Source organism: Lepeophtheirus salmonis, chromosome 3 (assembly GCF_016086655.4).
Source record: "Lepeophtheirus salmonis chromosome 3, UVic_Lsal_1.4, whole genome shotgun sequence".
In the NCBI taxonomy this organism is placed as follows: domain Eukaryota; kingdom Metazoa; phylum Arthropoda; class Copepoda; order Siphonostomatoida; family Caligidae; genus Lepeophtheirus; species Lepeophtheirus salmonis.
In genome coordinates this window covers 39,762,790-39,768,499 of record NC_052133.2, presented here as the reverse complement: position 1 = coordinate 39,768,499, position 5,710 = coordinate 39,762,790, and positions in this window count along the sequence as shown.

Genomic DNA, 5,710 nt, shown 5'->3' with positions numbered 1-5,710 from the left:
ACAAAATATAATATGAAATATATATTGAAAATTATTTATTTATTTTTATAAGATAAATTAAAAATATAACTTTTTTTTCAAAAATTGGCAAAAATTAAAAAAAATTATTTATTTTCTTAAAAAAATTCAAAAACCAAATGGTTTTATGAACTTATTTTATGTGAATATAGTAATTTCTCAAGCTCTTTCTGACATATTTGTAGCAGGCGCGCTTGAGCCTTCACTTCCATATTTCTAGTATTATATTGGCTATTTATGTACAAACTACTTTCGCAAGTAAGAAAGGTTTTTAAATTGTGAGCACAATAAACTATAAAGTCCATACATTGTATAGAACAAATGTCGAAAAAACTTTCGGACATACCTTGTACATAGCACCAAATATCCTGGCGTTTGGATGAGGTTGTTAGTTACCATATAACTTCTGACCATTCCCCCCTCCCTCTTTAAAAGGAAAAAGTTGAGTGTTATAATGAAGATTGCTAAGTGTTCAATTAGTGTACTGAATGTTGGTCAACTCAATTGCCACTGAGTTGTGAACATATCCTTAACATTAAATTAATAATTGCTCATATATCAATATTCCTGACATTTATCAACCTTTCCTCAAAGAAGAGAAAAGAAATAAGGCTCATAATATTTCTTGCTAGGCAATGTACAACTATTTGATATAGAATACGAGTAGAGTCCTTGAGTGAGTTGGGAAGAATGTTGTTATTGGACAATTCCCTTATGACTTCGCTTTTTTTTATTATTCCTTTTGGAAATCAGGTAAATGTCCTTCATCTTCCTGTCACTTCCCTTGGGTATTTATACCCCCCCCCCTCCTCCAGTCACTGAAATGTCCTTGTAATATCTTGTGTGTATCATATTTTTTGCTCCACCTTCCATGTAAGCTCTTAACATGTATCCAATTTTATTGGGACAGTATTAAAGTTTCTCATTTCACAGGAAATAAGGGAACTTAAGTAAGTAATGAATAATTAGTCAAATTTATTTGTAGTTCTATTGTCCGCAGGGTTTGGTTTGTAACCAAATTAAGGAATCTTTGCTTCTTTTTTTTTGAAAAATGTCAAAATAAAAGGGGAAAAAAAAGGACAAATGGAAAAATGCCAAGATTCTTCTTAACTGATATAATAGCTATCACACCAATATAATACATATTATAATAAAAGATAACTAACCAAATACAACATCGGTTCGAATGGAAGGAGTGCTAATCATTGAATTTTCCGTTTATCAATTATAATATCGTTAGACATAATTGATTATTCCTATTGCACAATACTCATGGATTGACAAAAAAAGTATTAGCATAATAATAGGGAAAATTAGTGATATAATTAAGCTTATATTAGCAAACAATTGAATGTGGGATCTACTGGAAATTTTCAGTAGGTGTAGAGCCTCGATAAATCATGATTTAACAAGATCTCCGGTGAAAAACATTAAATGGTATTACGTTAGTTTAAAAGTATGAATACAATTCTGAAACTAATTATAAAGGTTTCATAAAGTGTTTTTTTTTAATACTTTTCATTATTTAATGGAACACGGAAGCGAAGTGGGAGGTGTTTTATTGTGCATGGAACATGTTTTATTGGATAATCAAATATAATATTTATATAGAGGATATAGAAATGCTGAGTTATTTTTTATGTCCTCTAAAGACAACAAAATGTAACATACTTTTCTCCAAATACTATTTTACAGGCTTGTAAGCGTTCGCCTATTTTGGTGTTCCATTCAGAGTTCCCTTCATTTTTTTTTTCGTTCATCGTTCACCCGTTATTTACGTTCTGTTCTTCGTTTCGATCTGCATTCCTATCCTATGGTAGTGTCATATACAATGTACGAAAGCAAATCGCAACTTCCACTTTGATAGTGTCGGGGAAGCCTCATTAGAGGGGTCTAGGACACATTGCCGATAGCCATTTCACCGAACGGACACTTTGCCGAACCAACAGTTTGCCGAAAGACTACTTTGCCGAAGGACCACTTTGCTGAATAAAATAATAATAATATAATTGATGATTATTCATTCTGCAATAATATCTAATTATTATTCCTATTGAGGTTATTTGCCACGTATTTCAATGATTAAGTGGTCATTAAATTGAATGAATCAATGAATTATTAATTCCAGGGTGGGCTGGAAGAGCGGTAGCCCCCATCCCCCCCAAAAATAAATAAAGGAATTTTTGCTGATTACTTAAAATTCTTTTGGTCAGGATGAAAATATTTTGTGAATACCTGTGGATTTTTGATTTTTTTTCTCAAAAAAAAAATAATTTTTGGATTTTTTTTTCGAAAAAATTCCAAAAACCAAGCACCCCCCTCCCAATAATAATAATAATATCAATCCTGCTGAGGCCCCTGACTTTATGTATATTCTTATTATTTATTTACTTAACGATGAGATGAACATGGACTTGGAGATGGTGGGAGATGGACAGGGGTGTAAGAATAGGAAATTTGAAGATCGTATACTTTTATTTTACTATATATACTATGGACTATAGCTATTTAATAAAAATATTCTGTATTTAATTCCTACGTGAACCTTCATTAACCAAAGCTGTCATCATTATTCTTTATTTCTTGAAGAGAGAACATATAAGTATCAAGTAAACACTTGTGCGTGAAAGACGAAGAGTAACTCTGAGGTGTGTCCTTGTTGGAGTCGGAGTTGAATTGAAGATCCATCGGAGACATTCGTCCCTATATTATTGCTATATACCAAGTGGGATTTTAGTTAATTTCCTTCATCTAATAGCTCCTTGCGGCTAAGTGAATGAGACGTACAGCTCAGCTGCTCTCCCCCCAAAATTCTTCAAATTGTCAGGGTGACCACTTTGATTTTGTTTATTTTTTTTGTAAATACTGGCGTTTCATATTATTTGAAATTCTGGTGATAAAAGTCTTATACTGAGTCAATAATTAATTGCATTAATTTTCATACTATACGTATGTAGGTTAAAAAAGATTAAGAATGAGAACATCTGTCTTTGTTCATTAATATGGGAGACAACTATGGAACGCCTTAGTTCTTATGGAAGTATACTATGATTCTGTACAAGATCTGGAGAAAATGTATGTATTTTTGAGTATAGAGGTCATGAGGTAAGAAGTGACTATCATTCACTTTAACGTCAAAGGTTATCTGCAGAATGAACGTTCATTCTATTAATGTAAGTGAAACTGAATGTGCGAGGCACAAATAGGGGAGATCTTTTGAACAGAATATGTATAGATAATCAAAAGGAGCGTAGCTAGGATATCCATACAGAAAAATATTAATTCCTAGGAATCGGAACGATGGATGGATGCGCTTTGTACGAAAGATCAATACAAAGGCTATTACGTCAATGTAAATATTTTCACACAGTTCCTACTCTTATCTTATCTAACTTCCCTATTTCTGCCAGCTGAGTAATGGAATTTAATGTCATTCCTACACACGTCAAAAGGTTTTGGAAATCAAAAAGAAGTTGTAATCTCTCCTATATATAGTCGCTGGGTCGGCTTACTGATGTGCTAGTTAGTTTAGCACACATATCTTTTTTTTTTCTTTTAAACTATTATTGTGACTTTAATTCGGTTCACTTGAAAATGATTGTGGTAAAAGGTTGCGTAGAAAATTGTAGGAACAATATCGTTGAGTGTTAAAATCGTGGTGTTCATCGTAATTGTGGACAAAATTGTCGCGAGTAATAAAATCGTGAGGCAACATCATTGTAACTAATATGATTGTGAGTCATTTAATTGCAAGACAATATAATCGTTTGCAAATTCATGGCTCAATTATATAATGTTCAGGCAATAAAACTATTGAATGAGGAAAAAAAAATCCACCGCAGCCCCTTCCTTGTGCATCCTATTTAATGACCAAAAATACACCGCAGGCTGTAGAGGTAAAGAGATACCCCTAATGCAGTTTAAACTCCACCGTTGCCGCGTTTCTAAGCATCAAGCAAAACTTATAATACCCAAAAATACTCCTTGGCCCACGGGTAGAGTCGGTGAACTGCTATACCTCAAGGTAGCTTTTAGTTTATTGGCCATCCTTTCCCCTGAGCATCAGGGAACGAATTAAAATACCGATACTAGTAGCTAGGCGATTCTTATTTAAAAAACAAAATGATTATCTCTTTGTGAGTCAAATAATTTTGGTACAGACTTGAACAAAGATTGTAAATATACATATCTCAAATTTGCAATAATTTATTGCAGAATTTTGGTGATTTAATATTATAATTCTTTATTAATACTCGAAAATCTACGGGATCGTACATGAATTATTGTTTGTTTTGTGTTTTAATTGATTAAATTTACATTAAAAGCTCTTCTGGATGAAAATTTCTTTTGACCTATGATTTAACACTTAGTGTGTCAGTTAATACTCCATTAACTTCACAGTATTTTTTAGAAGTCATAAGTTATTTTTTTATTTGTATACAATCTATAAAAAATGATGTTTTAAAATAATCACTCAACTTCGGTCATAAATTAATGCAAATTTGAAATCAATATTTATTAGATTCTGCAAAATATTTATTTGATCACAAAATAATTTAACAATCTTTATGTCAAGCAAAATCCCGCAGCTCACAAAGAAAATGATCATTTAAAAAAGGTAAAATATGGTCATTGTTTTATTGAATTCTATAGACTATTTGTCTAGAATTCCATGATTGTCTAATGTGACTGACTTTATATTGTTTTCCAGGTTAATGCATGAGTCTATTCTTGCCCAAAAATGTGTCATGAAAGTTTATTAATTGACCACGTTAGTAACAGTCGTGGAATTTTACCTTCACCAAATCACCAAAACAAGACACATTTTGAATCACAGAACCTCTTCATTTACATTTGAGACTTGTTGAGGTTTGAAGATTATAATATGTATACTGCAGAGCTCTCAAAAATAAATTGTCCAACGGTCCTCTACAAAGATATACACGTCGTAGCGTGTACACATCTGATAGATTTCCTTCCAAAAATGAGCAATGAGGTCACAAAGCATCAAAGTTGTATTAAAAAAGACCCAATTTTCTCAGTAATTATCTGATTTGATCGATTCATACGAACATACTTAATATTCACACTTAAAAGAGCAATATCAATTGATTAATGCCAACTCGTTTGACTCTACGGGGTTATCCTTAACCAATGAACGAATTACTCCTAATAAATCAAGAATAGTACAGCAGGATTGACGGAATGGGTTGATTAATAATTAATTTTGGACATTTTTTCTATTAAAGTTGAGAGGTATGTACAATGATGATCCCATTGGTTTATTTTAGACTGTTTAGATAAATTTTGCGCATTTTTCAAAAATCTTTAAGTTGTTACAGAGGCCACATTTTACTGTGGGTTTATTTTGAAATTGACATGAATTGTACTTAAGACTCTCGAAAAAGATCTCATTTGATGTATTTGCCTCCATCATCAATCACGACCTGGATCTGGGGCCGGAAGAAGAAGCAGGCATTGACAAATTTGTTCCTTGGCGGTTGGTCATAGTCTCTTTGATGGAGGCAATCAGTTAGTCTTTGATATCATAATATGGTCTATTTGTCTTATATTTAACATAGCCCAAGACAAATTAGTCCATCACATTATGATCCATACTCCTATGGGGCCATATTTCCTTCTCAATGAAGTCATAGTAGTGCCCATGCAGCCACTTTAGCGACCCGTCTGG